The 20,704-nt window shown below is 34.9% G+C and overlaps 1 long non-coding RNA gene across 1 annotated transcript; it reads right to left on the bottom strand.

The window, feature by feature from the left end:
- Positions 1-8,396: 8,396 nt before the first annotated feature.
- LOC143921419 (uncharacterized) lies at positions 8,397-19,262 on the bottom strand. Its single transcript, XR_013261433.1, has 8 exons — positions 19,179-19,262; positions 18,655-18,813; positions 17,320-17,536; positions 17,080-17,235; positions 14,730-14,816; positions 10,142-10,192; positions 9,648-9,721; positions 8,397-9,289 (listed from the first exon to the last, which is right to left on the bottom strand). It is a non-coding gene; the product is annotated as an uncharacterized LOC143921419 (long non-coding RNA).
- Between the last annotated feature and the right edge of the window lie 1,442 nt (positions 19,263-20,704).

Raw genomic sequence — 20,704 nt, 5'->3', positions numbered from 1 at the left:
AACCTCAAAATGTCATTCGGCAATAGGTAATTAGCACTTGTTTTGATTCGGTTCATATCATTTTCTTGCACGCTACAATCTAAAACCACTTCGCAATATATTTGAATCTTTGTGTATATTTTATCTCTATTATATATTATATATACGTATGTATGCGAAAATTTTGGTATAAAGATATCAATGAAAAGATACAAAATTGAAGTTTCGATACAATTCTAAAATACTTTAGTATTTGTATGCTATTTAGATCTCTTACTTTTCAATCAAACTTCTATCTATGTATGTCCGTGTATACAACTTTTTTAATATCAACAGGAATTCCAGTACAGAGATTTCATACAAATTCAAATTGAATTTGTATAATTTTTTGTAAAGGAGAAAAATAACCATTCAGGCACAATTTTAGAGCATTGTGACGATTATGTGACGTCAGTTTTAATTAGATTTATTTTTATATTTCAGTGAAGTTTATGATGTGGTAGTAATTGATGGCGGACCGGCTGGTCTCACCAAGCTTTTTGAAAATGGGTAGGAAGCTTTGCCGTTGGAGGCCGGGAATCCGATAGACGAACGAGCAAACAGCTTGCCACTCGGAGACGCTATTACAGATCTCGGAGCTGAATGGTTATTATAAATTGTTATTTATATTGATATGCATTTATTTACTTTACAATATAGTCTTTATTTTCAAATGGCTAGGTGTCACGGTGAAGAAAATAATGTCATATTCGAAATGATCAATGATAATAACCATGTAGAGACATCCGGGATGGCCAGATTGAAAGATGATTCCACTGGGAGTTAATTATTCAATGAAATATCGGAAAAGATGAGCTTACTGTGTTATGATATGACCAGGGTTGCCAGACGTCCCCATTTGAGCGGGACTGTCCTGAGTTCAACAGACAAATCCCGAGTCCCGGAATGCCTCTGAAAATCCTGACTTCTTAAAACAAAATGTAATTCTTGTAATTGTATCCAAAATATTTTATTAACTGTGATTCCTGTGGATTATTAAGTAACTATTTTTTATATGTTCTCTTCTACATATATATATATATATATATATATATATATATGTGTGTATGTACTTATTTATATACATTATAATTTAATTAAAAATATTTTTTCCTTAATATCTTCATTGATTCTTAAGATTCTTTGTTTTTCATTGTTCGAAATAGTGAATGTTCCGATCTGTGATTTTGGAAATCTGGCAACCTAGGATATAGCGTATGAGGAATTGGAAAGAGTAGCCACTGATTCCGAATCACTCGGTGATAACTGAACAGTCGTGTGACTGGCTTGAAGGGACCTCCAATCTAGAATATGTACTTCCAAGATATTTCTGCATCAAAATTTTACTGTGTCAAAGCAAATAGCAACAAAGAACTCTGATGATGGCTTATATTGTCAGAAAAAAAAACACTTACATACATCCTTGAATAGTATATTTTTCGAAAAATTTCCCTTGCAAAATTTTATGTGGTATTACAAAAAACTGCTAAAAATCAACGAATTTATAACTTGAATATAGTCTGCCCTGATCTTCACTTTCAGCTTATTTCGGTATTAATAAACGAGAAAAGGATCCAGCATACCAGCATGAGAAAAGAATCCACAAAAAAGACTACAAAGTATGAAAAAGAGCCGCCTAATGTTTCTACTGCATCCTTCAGATGTAAGATATAACATTTATTATTTGCATAAATATATGAATTAATGGGCTAACTGTGTTTTGTTCAATGCTCACATAAATATTCCCTGTTTTGAATGGCATCATTACCCGGCCTTCTTTGATAATTGTCATGATAGTGACTAGAACTCGCTGTTATTGTTTTCAGTTTTTGAAGTAAACTGATATTTTTCGTTCATCTTAATGAAGTTGTGAAGTATGCAAGTAGTTTTAACAATTTTAACAGATTTATCCACTGAACAGGACAAATACACGGTGTTTCAAATACACGAAACTTCGATACAAGTACGAGTATACAAAAAGCGCATTCGACCTCTAGATAAACGGTAGTTAAATATTGTTCAAGACTCTTCCATTATGCAGTCTCATAATATTGGTGCAAAGGGGAAATCCTTCATCCGCCACAAAATAAAAATTGAATGGTCGTCCAAATTCTTCTTCTCCTATTAATGGCATCGACTCTGGGATTTTTTAAGTATTATTTGAAAGTGCTTGGCCTAATCTGCAGTTACGAAATACTCCAGAATCACTATTTCTGCCATAATCTCCTACGTCAATACTTGTAAATAGTCTATCTGCATCTGCGCATGCCATAAGATGAAAAGAGAAGTACTCTCTATGATTAAAGTAACTACTTCCTGAATTCGCTGGCGAATGTATTTGCCATCATGTTATGACTGCAAATGTAGTGATGGTGTGCGTGTTTACGTCGCATTTAAAGTTAAGTGCTAAATGTGACGAAGCAAATACAGTGAAGCATTTACAGCGTGCATGCTGATTGATGCATCTTTGGTGTGCGGCCTGACTAAAGAGTTAAAAATCAGACCATTTGATTAAATCTGATTTTGATTGGCATAAAATACTGTTCAAAGGCATTTAAGTCATGTTTTTAAAGATTGCCAATGAAATTGTCTTTCATCAATGAGTAATCGTTTTGTGAATGTCAATTTTCAGATACCTTTAGACCCGTTAAATGCTGAAAATTATGTTGGCGTGCCGAGATCAATCATGGATCAGACGCTGGAATGGTTTCACGAATTGGAGAATTCGCTCAAAGCATCCGATACTTGGATCGACATAGCCGTCAGTACTTACTCTTACTCTTAATGTAATATTGAACACTTCATTATAAATTACGTTCAACAAAAATACTCACCTTTATTGGTTTATTCTTATTGTATTATTTTCATTTTTACTTTATTTTATTTCCATCAGTACCTAATGGTTTTTTGTTTTATATTATATTTATTTTGTATGTTTGTGACATCGACCATGCTGACTCCAAATATTTTAAACTAATAAATTCCTAATGAGTATTTAAATAACTTTATACGAGTCGTTGTATTTAAAAGTGGCAATAAAAGTACAATTTTCAGTTCCAAAAACACTATTTCTGTTTGACTTAATTCAAACAGAAATAGTGTGCCCCATAAAGCTGCGCCCCCTTTTGAGCCCCATGGGGCTGCGCCCCATGAGGCTGGGCCCCCTGGGCCCCCTTCGGGGCCCCACGGGGCTGCGCCCCTTGTGGCGCCCCTGGCGGGGCCCCATGAAACTACTCGCCTTGCGCCCCCACGGGGGTGAATCCATTGAATAGAAGGATACATACAAAGTCTCTTTCCAAATTATAGATTAGATATGAACAAATACTTGCTAAACAACTATATAATTCGCTTTATTTATTTTATTATAATTCAATTGGTATCACGAGTGATGGTTTGCTCGGTAATTCCGTATCACTTCTATGGATGCAAGTTTATGTATATTTATATACATATTACACATAACTACTGATATTTATGCTTATGGATATCTACACGTCTATCACTACGTACTCATTAATTGCCAATTCTATTTACGTTTTACAATTTATCCGATTTTTATTACATTGCTATATTTTATCCTGTGTACTTTCCATGTTCCTTATTTCCATATGCTTTATCTTCCTACTCTATTGATCCGTTTCATATTTTTGTATGTATGCATATGGACATGTGTATTTTCGTGTATAATTGTATATATGTGTGTATGTGTTTATATGCATTTGTATACACATATATATATGTGTACCTTTTTTTTTCTATTATTTTTCTGAGACTACTTAATGGATTCTATTAATTTATATTATCAAAATGTACGTGGTCTCCGTACAAAAACTGATATTTTTTTACGAAATATAAACATGTCCAATTATGATATTATTTTGCTTACTGAAACTTGGTTGATTGACACTATAAGTGATGAGAAACTCTTTGATGAAAGATATATAGTATGGCGAAGAGATCGTAATTATGTTAGATTAAACCAAAAACGTGGTGGTGGTTGCCTTGTAGCAACTAAGCGTGAACTTGGAGTTGTTCCACGTCCAGAATGGCACTCTTCTGTGGAAGATATGTGGATATCTCTCACTTTACGCAACATCACTAATCATCGCAACCTTCTCAAATTTCATGTATGTGTATTGTATTTATGTTCTGAGAACATAGGTAATTCTTTTAATACTCAACTTACTAATTTTCTTGAAAACATGTCTACTATTTCAACAAACTACCCGGATGATAGATTTTTAATCGTGGGAGATTTCAATCTAAGTAATATCAAATGGTCCCAGGATATCTCCAGAGGAGGACTTATGCCTATCAATTCATTAAGAAGCACCGAAATGACTCTTATTGATGCATTACATTTTTGTAACTTTAAACAATATAATGGAGTACTTAACTTATTCGGCCGTATTCTTGATCTAGTTTTATCAAATGAACATTTGGTAGTAGATGCCTGTTTAGATCCTCTCGTTCCTGAAGATCCTTATCATAAATCTCTTTTAATTACTGCTGATCTAACTATTTATCGATCACTTAGATCTAAACCTTATACTAGATTCCTTTTTGATCTTGGTAACTATAACGAGATTCAAAATGAATTAAACTCTGTTTCTTGGTCTTATTTACATATTGTTTCTTTTGATGATGCTGTAAATTCATTTTATAAACTTATATATAATTTAATATATCCCACAGAAACATGTTCAAAGTAGAAAATTTCCCGCTTGGTATACTGCACCCCTAAAAAAAATCCTGAAGGAAAAGTACAAATTTTTTAAGAAATTCAAAAATTATAACAACTTGGCTGACCATCATACCTTTGTACTATTACGCAATCGGGCAAAAACTTTAGAGAAAGAATGTTTCAAAAATTATATGACTAAAGTAGAAAACGACATTTCCTTGAATCCCAAAGCATTCTGGTCCTACATTAAATCAAGGAACAAAAACAACATCCTACCTCATATTCTGTATCATGGTGACATTACTGCTGGTACGGGGGTGGACATTTGTAATTTGTTTTCTTCCTTCTTTTACTCGACGTTCCTTAAACCTGTCTCTAATCAATCGACTTCCTCTTATCCCTTACCAACCAACGTCTGTTCTGTCACAACTTCCTCTGAAATTGGATCAATTGAAATTCGAAGTGAAAAAGTATTAAATATTTTGAAATCAACTGATATTCATAAATCAGCAGGCCCAGATTTAATTTCTCCAATTTTTATCTCAAAATGTGCTGAAAGCCTAACTTTGCCACTAACCATTATCTATAAAAGATCTATTAGTGAGGGCCTTGTACCTTGTATCTGGAAATCAGCATTCATATCTCCTGTACATAAGAAAGGAAAAAAAAACGAAATTTCCAATTACAGGCCTATACCAAAGCTATGTATATTTGCTAAGATACTAGAAAAATTAGTGTACGACCAACTTTTTCCAGCTATCTCGCAATCTCTTAGTATGCAACAACATGGTTTTCAGAAAGGACGCTCAGTTACAACAAATTTACTACTATTTAATGATTTCGTTACTAATACCATGAACGATCGGTCTCAGGTTGATACTATATATATACAGATTATAGTAAGGCATTTGACAGGATTGATCACGATATTCTCCTTGAAAAACTTTTACAGATCGGTATTCATGGTGATCTCTATAGATGGTTCACCTCATACATTACACGTCGATCACAGGCTGTCTTATTAAATGGATTTATATCGAGATGGATGAATATTCCTTCTGGTGGTCCGAAAGGCTCCCTCTTGGGACCTCTATTATTCAATATCTTCATCTTCGATATTGAAAAATGTTTTCAGAATTCAAGTGTACTATTATTTGCTGATGATATGAAGATTTTCAAGAGAATAGACAACCGAAATGATGCTTTGGCCCTACAAGATGATTTGTTCAGGCTAGAGGCTTATTGCAGCATAAATAAGTTGGAAATTAATGTAGCAAAATGCTCCTGCATAACCTTCACCAGAAAACTATGTCCAGTTGACTTTCCTCATTCAATCAACGGACATAGACTCACAAGGGTATCGGAAATTAGGGATTTGGGAGTCTTTTTAAATTCTGATCTATCCTTTGGTAAACATATTGACAATGTTGTAGCTCGAGCGTCGAAGGCCCTCGGGTTCGTCATCCGGTCCTCCAAATGCTTTACTTCTATTAAATCATACAAAATGCTATATTGTGCATACGTAAGAAGTATTGTTGAGTTTGCATCCCAAGTTTGGAACCCAGAGTACTCTGGTGCAAGAGACAGATTGGAGCGCATTCAGAAGAGATTCTTGAGGTACATCAGTAGCCGTTTTGGATTATCCTATACTTCCTATGAAGATGCTTGTAGGTGTCAGCATCTACTTCCACTTGTCAAAAGAAGGGAGATAGCTGACATCTCAACAATTTTGAACATCCTTAACGGCTCGATCGACTGTCCTCAATTATTGAGCAGACTATCATTGCGTGTGCCAAATAGAATGACTAGATGTAATGAGCTCCTTTACATACCTAATACTTTTTCTAATTATGGAAGAAGCTCATTCATCTGGCATGCAAGCTCCACCATCAACACACTAATTTTAACAATTTCTATGTTTGACTTATTTAATATTAATGCTATACAAGCTAGAGTGATTATTGCAAATTTGTTTTTCGATGATTAATTTTATTGAAAATTTACGATTGTGATTATGAATTTTTATTTTGTCTTTTTGTTTTTTGTTATATATTATATTATTTTTATTATTTCATAATTTTTATCATATTATTATTCTTATTATTTTGATATTTTTATTATACTGTTATTTCTATTTTTTTCTTTTTGTTTTCTCTAACTATCTTACTCTATTATCATTTTTTTTTCTTATTTTAAATGTTTGAGCTTTTCTTTTTTTTACCTATATGTGAAAATTATTAATGGTTTACTTAACATAATTATGTTTTTTTACTATCAATCTATGTAACTTAATAAACTGTAAATTTTCCAAATAAATAAATAAATATTTTACTTTTTATTCTTAATAAATTTCTTAACCTACAAAGTACACCAACTTTTTTTGCCATTTTTTTAATAATATAATCTGCGTGCACCTTAAAACTTAATTTACAATCCAAATAAATGCCCAAATACTTAATATTATCTACTACTTCTACCACTCTCCCATCCATAATCACATCACTCACAACTTTTTTATTATTCATCCACATCATCTTAGTCTTACTTAAGTTCACTTTCAGTTTATTCTCACATAACCAATCACTTAAATACCGTAATTCCCTAAACATCATCACCTACAATATAAACTAACGTATCATCCGCAAACATATGAAGGTTTAAGGTTTGCCAAAGCTTTTCTACAAAGCATTTACAACAATTGAACAATGAGCGGCACCTTGGCTATCCGTACTCTGATAATAATTTTTGAACTGGGATAACCAATCTTTTTTTATTCAAAGAAAATTTTAATTAGCGGAAAATATCTAAAAAATTACCATCGTCTTTATGTTATAAATGATTGCAAAATTTACAACATAATAATTTTTGGACAGGAGTAGCCAGCATTTTCATACACTAAATTTCCAAAATGAGAATAAAATCTCAAAAAATTTTTAGCCTCTTTATGCTATACATACATCAATGATTGTAAAATAACAGTACAGTAATTTTTCAGACAAGACAACTTTTTTTTATACAACAAAATTTTTAAAGTGACTCCGACACATCAAGATTCCTAAAATATGACAAACATCGCTCTCCATTTACGATAAACTGTATGAGGTTGTGGGTGAAGATGCGAAATACTTCCAAAGAGCTATCGGATTTGCTGATGTAATTCACAAAATCAGACAACACGGGTTGGAAATTTTCAAAACAGCAATCATTCCCTTCTATGGACATTGCATCATCGAGTAAGTATAACCATATGCGTCGGTCTTCTGGTATACTTGCAAATTCAACATTAAATATACGAAGGCTAACTTTTAAATTTAATAATTTCCTCAAATTTTCATGAGTAACGTTGCGTTTACTCAAAACGTTTTTAGACGTTAAAAATTTAAAAGTGTATTCATAAGTTTTGATTGAACCTTCACTGAAAAACGTAATCAATTGAAAGAGGAAGCGACACTGTCTTTCCATGGACAAATCTAAGGAACAAGGGGATTCCCAGTTTATAGTAGAATTTGTTTGTATGATATTCAAAGTATCTTCAACAGATGTTTTTGTAATACTGCTTATGGTTTCGATAAGCTCGGTGAAGCTTTTAAAAATGTAATAAGTAACTGAATTGAACATTGGTGCCATTTTTCTATAAGAAACGTATTTCGTAGCGGATTCAACTTTTTCGATGAAAAGGGCTTGAAACAGGTTTAAAATTTTAGAAAAACATTTATTGTCAGAGACAGATGCAAGATCTGACATCATTTTCATGTCATTTTTTGTTATAAATAGAAGCTGCTCTGCTGATAGATCCTTGAAGTTGTAATTGTCGAAAAAAATAAAACAATTGTCATGTAAAGTTCTTTTATGGTGTTCTAGTCCTTCACCGATGATTTTTGTCACTTCTTCGGTAAGATTGAAATCCTCAATTTCGGCAATTTCTATATTTGGTAGTGTGTCATTTCTTTTTTCAATAGACTGTAATATATTCAAGAATGTTCTTGCAATGTCTTTGATTTCCTCTGAAACATATTTATTTTCGACGAGTTTATTCATAATCAAATCATTCTTAAGTAGCACATCTTCTTCATTTATGTTTCCAATTTCAATATATATTTGTAAAATATCATCATTGACAGCGATATCATCACCAATCTTATGGCAAATGTCACTGATAAGTGAGATAAAATCTTTGTAGCAATGTTTCTTTTTATTCATTAAACCATCTTTAAAAATTTCCGTTATTTTAATTTTGTTAAATAAAAGCTCACATATGATACGGTTATCCAAAAAGCTATTTTTCACATATAAACCAGTTGTATCTGAAATTTTTACACGAGCAATAAAATCTTCATGATCTATTATAAACAAATATTCTGGAGTTTGGTTTCTGATGTAAAACGTCTTTTCATCGGTGAACCTAGTATTAAATTGACAGGATAATAATTTTGTTAAATTGTTTTCCTGCCACTCTCCCTCGATGTATTGTTTTCCATCTTCGCTGAACACCGTTTTTCTCGTCACCTCGATTCGACTATCATTCTGGAATCCTTCCCGTCCATCTTCATTATGAATTTCAAAAACTCCCATCTTTTTTTTGGATCGCTGAAATTTAAAAATAATAAATTAAAATTAAAAATACCATAATTAAAAATATTTGAATTTAAAATACTACATCTAAAAATATTATAATTTAAAATTTCAAAATCAAAAATATTATATTTAAAACATTATAATAAACAATACTATAATAAAAAATATTAAAATAAAAAATACTATGATTAATGTACCATAATAAAAAAATACTGTAATTAATTATACTATAATTAATTCAAAAAAATAATACCACCCTCTCACCCATACAAGATTATTATGAAAAAGAGAACTTCAATATGTCGAAAATTTGGTTTTTCTTAAATATTTCAATATTAACATGTCGATATTATGAATATAATTGTCTTACCTGAATTTTGATCCCAATCCAGATTTTGTGATTTTTTTCTGATGCTACGAGCTTATCGTAAAATAACCGTCTATCTGAAAATTCATATTAAAGTAAAAATATTAATCATCCTAGTTGATTGTGTGTAAAACACGTTAAAACTTAAATTAAAATTAAAAATACTGTATATGTATACTAGATAAGTAATATACCTACTATAATTAAAAATATTTAAAAATTTAAAATACTACATCTTAAAGTAATATAATTTGAAATATTATACTTAAAAATTTCAATATTAAAACAAGTGAAACTACGAAAAACCTTGAAAATACTATGATTAATAATACTATAATAAAAAATACTGTAATTAATAATACTATAATAATTTGAAAAAATATTATCTTTAATAATACCAAGATTTTTATGAAATGGAGAAATTCATTATGACGAAATGCTTTTTTGTTAAATATTTGAATATTAACATGTCGTTATTATGAACATAATTGTCTTACCTCAATTTTGATCCCAATCTGGATATTTTGACTTGTTTTCTGATGATCTATCTGAAAATTTATATAATAAATTAAAGTATTAATATTCTTAGTTTATTGTATTTAAAAGACATGTTTATTTTTGGAAAAAAATATACTCTCGATAGTTTATACCGGGGCAGCCAAACCTTTTTGTAATTCGGCTGCCCTGGTATAAAGCTAATATTTATGAAAATATATCGCAATCTACCAACATACATATGTATATAGAGGGGGGGGGGGGGATATGTTTTATATAACGTTAACAAATACATAATGCTTATGAAAAAATAACAATTTTAAAAATAAGCATGGTTTATGCTACAACAGATCGTTGACACTCCTCGGATTTGGAAATATTTTTGGGATTTACAATGAAAGATAAATTCACTACAGGTCAAGATTTTTATCGTTCAAAGAATTTCGTGTATCCGATTTTATAATATTCATATTTAATAATCTATTGTTCTATTAGAAAAACAGATTCGGCCAAATATGTACGTAGACTCGTAGAGCCCTAACAACAGATCGATTTTTGTGTCGCATTCGTTAAGATTGGATATTAATCTACATATATGTATATATGCACATATGCACATCGATATGATACATCATTCATTTATCTGAAACATATGCACAACGAATATGTCGGTTGTGTTTCAGATATTTTCGGGTAACATTTATCAACATACGTACATTTTAAGAATGGAGAAAAGATCGACTTAAAATCAAGCCGCGGACGACTGGGTGGGCAGCCCTAGTCGATTTAACGATTTATGCACCGCACCGAATGCGTATGAAGTGACATCACAAGCGATGGTGTTACCCTGTGTAGCAAGTCGGGGAGTCACCCTTTCCCAACCCTACGTTTCTCGTTTCCCGACTAAAAAAACTAAATCTTAATAAATTCCTCCATAAGAAAATACATATCAAATTATATTCTTCATTTGGTGTCACCCCCCTCCCCCCAGGATGGTGACACCCTGGTGCGGTCTGCAACTTCCCCCATGCGATGTCACTGCTCCATATTGGAATATACACTGGAACTGGAATATATTGGAATACACCATATTTATATCAGGAATATCAGCAGCCTTGAGCTCCATGTGCAAATAATGTTTTCTTAAAATATCGTAGAAGGCTTTCGCCTTCATTCGGTATCCGACAGAAAGTATGCGAATGATGGTTGAAAATATTTGAATCAAATCAGTCTGAATTGAATATTCAAGCTTACACCATCTCGTGGTCTTCATAGAAGAGATTTGTTACAAATTAGACGATTTTCAATTTTTCATTAATTGTTCTGAGGAGCTTTATCATGTTTTATGGAGCTGAGGAGAAAGAGAAGCTTCTTCATTTTTATACAGGGTGCTTTTAGAGGTCATTACACTTACCATAATACATAATTGGTAATGAACCAATTGTCGCGTGTACATTTTGGCAGTGGACCAATTGTCGCGTCACCCCATAATACAAAGCCTTACAGTTTTCAAGATAACCTGCATTTTTTAATTTTGTAAAATGATTTTAAAATCTCATAACTATACCCTCGTAAGCGTAACGCAATTATTAACGTTACTAACCTCATTTTTTTGTTTTCTCTTATTCTAGTATGTATTTATCTGAGGTACCCATCAGTATGGCTCAGTGATTGCGTTTATGTTTAGCACCAAGAGAATATTGGGTTCAGTGGCGTAACTACCGCGCCCGCAGACCCCGTAATGCGGGGGGGGCGGGTGCCGAGACCTGGGGGGCGCCACGAAGCGCGCCTTTTTCACGGATTTTTTCATTTGTTCCGTAATTTTTTTAAAAACTTCTCTTATTTTTCAACCTATTTGTACTATATGTGTATGTACATACATTAACATATTTTGAATTTATCCTCATTGTGTAATTGATCTATGCCAATAGGGCTAGAAGACTACCGTCTTTTTTCCATCTTTTGAACGTCAGTGCCACTTCAACCTATTAGCTGAGAATTCTCTTATTCTTGTTTATATTTTTTGGGTCTGATCTTAAGTCGAAAGATAAAAAAAGGGTGCATGGTAAACGGTACATACTCACTTAATTTGCGCGAGCAGGGTACAACAGGAACAAGAGGAACAGGATTTTCCTCCCGTATTCTGCGCGCGCACATCAATACGGGAGGAAAAGCCCGTTTCTCTTGTTCCTGTTGTATCCTGCTCGCGCAAATTAAGTGAGTATGTACCGTTTATCATGCACCCTTTTTTTTGATCTTTCGATTTTCGATCTTTGCCTTCCGATGTTTGCGTTTTCGGACGTTTCACATTCGGGCCCGTGACGGAGACTTTAAACAGATTGTGCACTGCTTGTTGGTCGTCCAGATTAAACTTTAATGCACTTTGATATATAGGTACACATATCGATACGTAAAAAAGTATAAATACTAATTTGGAAAGTTATTTTTCTAATATTAATATATGGGGGAGGGGGTGGGGGGGAGGTGTGGCGCCGTAAAATATATTGCGGGGGGGCACCGGGAATTCACGCTACGCCACTGATTGGGTTCGATCCTGTGCTAATCTTTAATATATTAGCCCAGGATCGAATTTGGATATTTGTGACTCCAAGTCGATTGTTTCTTGTCAGAATTTGCCAATTTTATCTAATCATTGTTGAAACGGTTCCTCAAAATTGGCAAAAAAAAATCATCTTCTGTATATTTAATATATGTACAATTTGTAAAAAAATATGTACAAGTATCCATAGATGTCTATCCATAAATGGATTAATTTATTAATAAATTAATTAATTGTTAATTTCGTGTTCTTCAGCTTCTCGAAATACAGTGATTTGTGTAATAAAAATACTGCATTGTTTATTATTAATTGTCTAGGAAGGCACATTGGGGTCTTCCTGTCAAGCCTTCCTGGTATATATCTACATATGTAAAATAAATAAGGATCTCAGAAATTTGTAACGCCGTGCCTGAGGGGCTCTAGCAAAATAAATATGCCATTGATAGGGAATCAAATTAGAAACCGAAGAAATAAATGGTACATTCACTGTGATTAGGACATACTTAGCAATATCTTTGTTTCATAACATAAAAAAGGGGGTGCAAATATTTTATTCCGACTTAGTACATTAGCTTATTGCCAAAAGACGCTACACATTCGCTGACCGTTGTCTTACAATTTTAAGTGAAAGTGAAACATTTGAAAATCTAATTATGGATTGCGAGTGATTATAGTTCCATTAACAAACTAATGTAAAAATGGGTTCGGTGATTATCAGGCACCCAAAAATTCTATCCATCGCACTAAAGAGAGTTCGAGTGCCAGATATTCCGTGTTCACAATTTTCGTGACAATGATTGTCGTGTGCGCGATAGCAATGTGCGAAATAATCTATTTACCGTAATAATGAGTAATATGATTGGGTTTTGTATAATTCATCGCGAGTTTGTGGTAAAGGAAACTCTAGTTATTGTCGTTATCCACTACATTAACGCCAATCGGCAACATATGAATACCAGTGTACAGACTCCAGGGATGTTCAACTCGAGAGCACCCCCGAAGTCGGTTTTCTGAGATAGCTAGTGGTAAGCTTGGGCGGGGCTGGTTTCCTCAAGGTGCCTTCCTTCGTCGTCGGTGGTCTGGTCTCTGCTGATGTCGGCTGCTCTGCTATGTCCCTTTCTCCTTCGTAATGTGCGTGGGATGCGTGATGTGGAAAAAGGGAGGAAATTGTATAATAATAAAAACAGGTTGTAATTCTGTTTGTATGGTGACTGTATTTTATATATGTATAAATACAGAGAATAAGCAGGGGGGGGGGGGAGTCCGTCGTGAAATTAGCGCGCACGTGTTCGAGAGGCTATGATAACCTCACTCCTCACGTGACTACGTGATCTGACTTCGACGAAGAAAGACCAGGATTTCCTCACTTCTCACCGGACGTATACTGAAGCTGTACTTCCAGTATCGTCTGCCGATCCAGGCTGAGCTGATCGGGACTCGGTGGTGGGAACAAACTCGGTAGCGAACAGAGATGTTCACTCGACCGAAGCGGAAAACGAAAAGCAGGCGGGGACGCGCGCTCGGCGCCGATCTCCCTCCAAAACGGCTCCTTTGGTCGTAACCCCACGAAAGCTGACCATGAAGACTTGGTCGGAACAACCAGTTCTGTGATTATTAATTATTAAAATCTCGATTACGGAACATCTGGCACCCAAAAACTCCACGCCAAATATTGTAATAACGAGAACTCGAGTGCCAGATATTCCGTATTCGCGATTTTTGTGGCAACGATTGTTGTGCGCGCGGTCGCAATTTGCGCAATAATCCGTTCACCATGAGTACCATCATTCAGGGAATAGTCATTTTTCAAGATTTTTATTTTTTAATTAACTTATGCTTATCTTGGTTTAGAACAAGTGGTCAACGGCTAGTAGAAATACTACATTTTTTGGTCATTTGAATGTAAATACTTCATTAACCGGTTGACTGGCCAGACTTTCAGGAATTAATTTAAGGGTTAAAGAGGTAATCATATAATTTTAAAATTATTTTTTCCATTACAGGTTCAAAATTTATTACTTTTTACATACCAAAATTCATTAACCTCCCGGAAAAGTCATTCAAGTGGGTTACAGGTGTTATCATCCATTCGGTGGCTTGCAATATCATTGCATAAACTAAAAAATAAAATTTATTGGTTTTTAGCTTATGCATTCATATATAATTTTATATTTATATTTTTTCAAAAAATGTATACATATGTATGTACATACCCTACAAAGCAAGAGGGCAAAAAGATGGTTGACAATAGTGAACCATTTTTTGTGCACAACGCTATAGTGTTTCGTCTAACAAAAATGGTTCGGTGATTACTAGTCACCGGACCCAAAAGGTGCCGCGTATTGTTCAAAGATTGTAAATGCATTGTTAAAGGTTTGCCGAACCTTTTTTACAAAGGATTTACAGAAATGGAACAATGGATAGCACTGTGACTATCCTACCTCTAGTGATTACTAGTCAAATGTGAACCGGTCGCTCTAGATCGGTCACACGTGATCACCCGTCACACTAAAACTGGTCACGAGAAAACTAGTCACACCCGAAAATTGGTCACACTCAAAAATTCGACCATTTTTTTATTTGTGTGTGTGACCAGTTTTTTTGTGACCAATTTTCGGTGTGACCTGTTTTCTCGTGACCAGTTTTAGGGTGACGGGTGATCACGTGTGACCGATCTAGAGCGACCGGTTCACATTTGACTAGTAGTCCGTTTACCAACAAAAATAGCCACATAATATTTCGAAGGGCATGAATTGAAATTGACTGAAAATCGCACTAGCGAGTGACAGCTGTCAGCTGGTAAGGTCGAGACAGCTGTCATTGTTCTAGTCATCTTTTGTAGTGGTTTTACTCGCGTTCGAAATGGAGCCGGTGAGCTCCCGCGAGGAGTCTGCGCCCTCCGACATCGAAGAGGAGGGACGCATCCCCGGACCCCCATTTCGAGGAGAAAATGCGACGCAAACTTCGTTTCTTCTCCATGAACCCCATCGAAAAGTGGCACGCGAGGCGAAAATTCCCATACGAGTACATAAAAAACACATATATCTCCGAATCTCGAACCAATCAACACTTTTTATTACCAGATTCGTGTTCACTGGGCAAAATCTCGTCTCTGAACCAAAAAAAAGTCGTCATTTGTCGAACAGTGTAATTAGAAAACCTCTTTTTCAAACTTTGTAGTCTCTTTTGTGGATACTTTTCTCATGCTGGTGTTATTAAAAGTAAATTTAAATTTAAAACGTCTTCATTCCATTTCTCATGTGACACTTTATTAAAAATTTTCTATATCTTTTGAATTCTTTTTTTCTCACTTCTCGTGCCTCTTCACTCAGCTGGCTTATGGGCACTAAAGCATGTTCAATGATTTCCAGGCCATGAATTAAGAATCTGTGAACAGTTGGAGGCAAAGGGTACCACTTTTTTTTCCGTGAGAGGGGAAAACCTTGCGTAGGCCCCCCCGGCCCGAATGCCAGGGGGAGTGTGAGATTCTTACTCCCTAAAAACCCCTCTCTCTTTCAGTTGCTGCCGGACAGCAGCAACTGAAAGAGAACATTACCAGGCAGCAGCTGGGCTTGCGCAATGCGCTCACACTGGAGACAGAACACTGCCTTCGTCTTCTGGTCGACTAGTTCCAGCCCAGCGCGATTTAGCCATGTCCTCACCCGATAGAGCGCGTCATTGCCGCAGATCTCCACGCTTCTGAGGGATTTCGCAACCACCATGATTGCGACATCGTCCGCAAAAGCAACGGCGCTGGCACCCTCCGGGAGCTCCACCCTCAGTAGCCCGTCATACATAGCGTTCCACAGGACAGTTCCGAGGACAGAGCCCTGCGGGACGCCCGACGAGAGTCGCCGCGAGGAGAGATCGCTGGTAGTGCCGCACTGATACTCCAGTTGTTGGTTTTCAAAGTAGCTCTCCAGCAGTCTCGTCAGGTAGCGGGGCACCCGATGGTCCTCCCCCACGGCTCTTAGGATATTATCCCATCGAGCCGAGTTGAAAGCATTTCGGATGTCCAGCGCCACCAAAGAAAGCGACATGCTTGCTCCGCTTCACAGATCCTTCCCATGCCGATCGTACTGTTCCGACGACACGGTTGACAGCGTCAATCGTTGATCGGCCCCACCTGAATGCGTATTGAAGCAAAGGGTACCACTGGGGTATTAGGTCTCTGTGTGCATCGGTGCATTCTTGAAGAGTTTAAAGAAACCTCTGTGAAAGTTATTTAATAAGCTGGTGCAGATTTTGTTGTTTGTTGTTGGTACTTTTTCGATGAGGGATGCGAAGAAGCTACAGTAACTTCCGATTGGTACAAATCTATAGATGCCATGGAACTTTCCGGGACTGAAAATCTCTTAAATTTATAATTCAGATACGTACGTGGTTTGGATAGAAAGGATCCACTATTTAAACGATGAGGAGATTATTAAAATTTTCTTCACAATACGATCTCGTTACATCCGGTAACCTGTACTTGCTCTATAATTTCTTCCTTTGGGGATATTTGAGAGTTGAAGTCTACAAACATCCAGAAAACTGCAATATTTATAATAAAAAAGTTATATGCACTTTAAGATAACGTAATAAAATTATTTAGAATATGAATATTGCGATTTTTACCAGCATAAATACTATTTATCGAGCACAGTTTAATATCCAGTGGAGGAGATGATCACCCTAACACAACCAATACTCCAAGTAAGTACTGACGGCTGTGTCGAGCCAAGTATCGGATGCTTCGAGCGAAATTTCCCATTCGTGAAACCATTCCAGCGTCTGATCCATGATTGGTCTCCGCACGCCGACATAATTTTCAGCATTCAACGGGTCTTTGTATCTGAAAATTGACATTCACAAAACGATTACTCATTGATGAGACACAATTTCATTGGCAATCTTTAATTTAATTTATAATAAATAATTAATTTAATTTATTTTATGTTCAACAGATTTAATCAAATAGTCTGATTTTTTAACTCCTTACAACGCATATATTAATGAATTCAATAGAAATAATATAAATCATTTATGTACATATATGTAACAGCATTATATTGTACTATTTCAGAATATTCGTACGCAGTGGCAGATTTAATTCATTAAGCGTATGAATTCTTCATATATGTATGTACATATGAACGGGTTCCCCCGCGGAACATCAATCTAAAACTTATCTCAACTATAGATTTTTTCGAAGCTGGAATGGATTTTTAACAAAAATTGTGAGTGATTCGGAATTAGTAGCTATTCTTTCCAATTCCTCATACGCTATATCCACGGTTGGGAGATTACCAAAATCACAGATCGGGACATTCACTATTTCGAACGATCAAAAAAATGGAATGTAGAATTGAGAGAATGTGGGCCACAATTTTATACAAATTATTGCAAGCGGAAAGATCTTTAAAAAATATAATCCATTTCTCATACATTTTTTTTTTCGTTTGCTTCAGTAAGAATTTGTTTAATAAACAGACACCTATGTATAGAAGGTCAACATTTCAAATAATATTAAATAATTCTACAATTGAAGAAAATTCGATTTTCATGTTTGGTTTAAGGACAAGACTTTATTACTTTTGAAGCAAACCATTTCTATTTACGTACATTTTTGTACATATGCAAATTTTGAGAAGTCAGGATTTTCAGAGGCAGTGCGGGACTCGGGATTTGTCTGTTGAACTCAGGACAGTCCCGCTAAAATGGGGACGTCTGGCAACCCTGGCCATATCACAACACAATAAGCTCATGTTTTCCGATATTTCATTGAATAATTAACTCCCAGTGGAAACATCGTTCAATCCGGCCATCCCGGAAGTCTCTACATGGTTATTATCATTGACCATTTCAAATATGACATTATTTTCTTCACCGTGACACCTAGCCATTTGACAATAAAGACTATATTGTAAAGTAAATAAATGCATATCAATATAAATAACAATTTATAATAACCATTCAGCTCCGAGATCTGTAATAGCGTCTCCGAGTGGCAAGCTGTTTGCTCGGTCGTCTATCGGATTGCCGGCCTCCAACGGCAAAGCTTCCTACCCATTTTCATAAAGCTTGGTGAGACCAGCCGGTCCGCCATCAATTACTACATCATAAACTTCACTGAAATATAAAAATACATCTAATTAAAACTAACGACACATAATCGTCACAATGCTCTAAAATTGTGCCTGAATGGTTATTTTTCTCCTTTACAAAAAATTATACAAATTCAATTTGAATTTGTATGAAATCTCTGTACAGGAATTCCTGTAGTTATTAAAAAAGTTGTATACACGGATATACATAGATAGAAGTTTGATTGAAAAGTAAGAGATCTAAAAAGCATACAAATACTAAAGTATTTTAGAATTGTATCGAAACTTCAATTTTTTATCTTTTCAAAGATTCAAATATATTGCGAAGTGGTTTTAGATTGTTGCGTGCAAGAAAATGATATGAATTGAATCAAAAGAAGTGCTAATTACCTATTTCCGAATGACATTTTGAGGTTATGTGAACGATGACATCTGTCAAATGACAATTGAATTGACGCTAACACCACAATCGATGAGCATACCTATTAGTGCCATTCTAAAATTTCATTTAGCGACTCTAAAAATAAATCATGTTTTTTAATGTACATTCATTAATATGTGCATGGATTAGTCTGATTTTCCCGTTTCTCAATAATTTCTCATTTTTTATTTTATTTCTTCCCTCTCCTGTTTATCATTTTTTTTTTATTTACGTTTCAGAATTATTTGAGAATGATAATTAATCATACTCGGTTTCAAATTTATTACACGAAAAATAAATTATTTCACTTTCTTGAAATGTTAAATGAAATGTAAAATGTTAGGTACCGCTAGATGGCATTATTAGAAGTGACAGTCGGTAAAGCTGATTTCTACTTTATCGTACTGCAAACGAATGCCGATGGATGTCAATCTTTTCACATAATGCATTAAGTTCAGGGACAACGAACCTAAATTATAAAAAATTAGCTAGCACGCGAAGGATTTAAAATTCATGTTTTTTAATGTACAATTATTAATATGTGCATGGATTAGTCTGATTTTCCCGTTTCTCATTAATTTCCGATTTTTGATTTTTACTTTAACTATGTATGTATGTAGTAACAATAGATGAAGTTTTGTGATCATGCGAAAATTCGAACTCGAGATTTTGACTGATTCGAACTCAGAATCGATTACTGATCACGTTTTCATGATCTAGAAAAAATGTGAGTCTGTGTATTTTGGGGATTTTTTGAACGGTAAACGGACTACTAGTCAAATGTGAACCGGTCGCTCGTGATCATCCGTCACGCTAAAACTGGTCACGATAAAACTGGTCACACGCTAAAACTGGTCACAAGAAAACTGGTGACGAGAAAACTGGTCACACCCAAAAATTAAAAATTGGTCACACAAACAAAAATATTCGCAAATACTTTTTGTTCACGAAATTTTTATTATTATCGACTAGACATATGTTCGAGCCAAAAGCCCTCGTGGCCGTGGCCATGGCCGTTGGTTGTGGTCTTCGCGAGGAGTTCGCGGACATCTCATCAGTAAAGCCCGGACCCTGAGGGGGCCGTCCATTGTTCAAATGGTGTAAATGCATTGTTAAAGGTTTGCCGAACCTTTTTTACAAAGCATTTACAACAATCGAACAATAGACCGCACGCTTCCGGTCCTACCTCTACTCATCAGAATCAGCTCATCTGACGCTCTCTAGCCTCTAGAGAAGGTTGGCAATCGCTTTTGCGTTAATTTCACTTTGACAGTTTGTATGTCAAATCACAGTTTAATAATCTTAATTCACCGCGGTAAAAATTTGACCAAAATCCGCCAACCGGAAGTAGAACTTTTGTCTTGTGCAAGTTTCCATACATTTGCGCTCAATTTGTATCTTAGCTATTAGTATTTCGTAATGCTGCCAGTATGTGTGAATGTGTGTGTACGGTTGAATATAGAATTTTGTTTTGTGACTTTCTTATATTCCTCAA

This window comes from Arctopsyche grandis, chromosome 2 (assembly GCF_051622035.1).
Source record: "Arctopsyche grandis isolate Sample6627 chromosome 2, ASM5162203v2, whole genome shotgun sequence".
Lineage (NCBI taxonomy): Eukaryota > Metazoa > Arthropoda > Insecta > Trichoptera > Hydropsychidae > Arctopsyche > Arctopsyche grandis.
The sequence above is the reverse complement of the archived record's forward strand: the minus strand, read 5'-3'. Positions and strand labels throughout refer to the sequence as shown.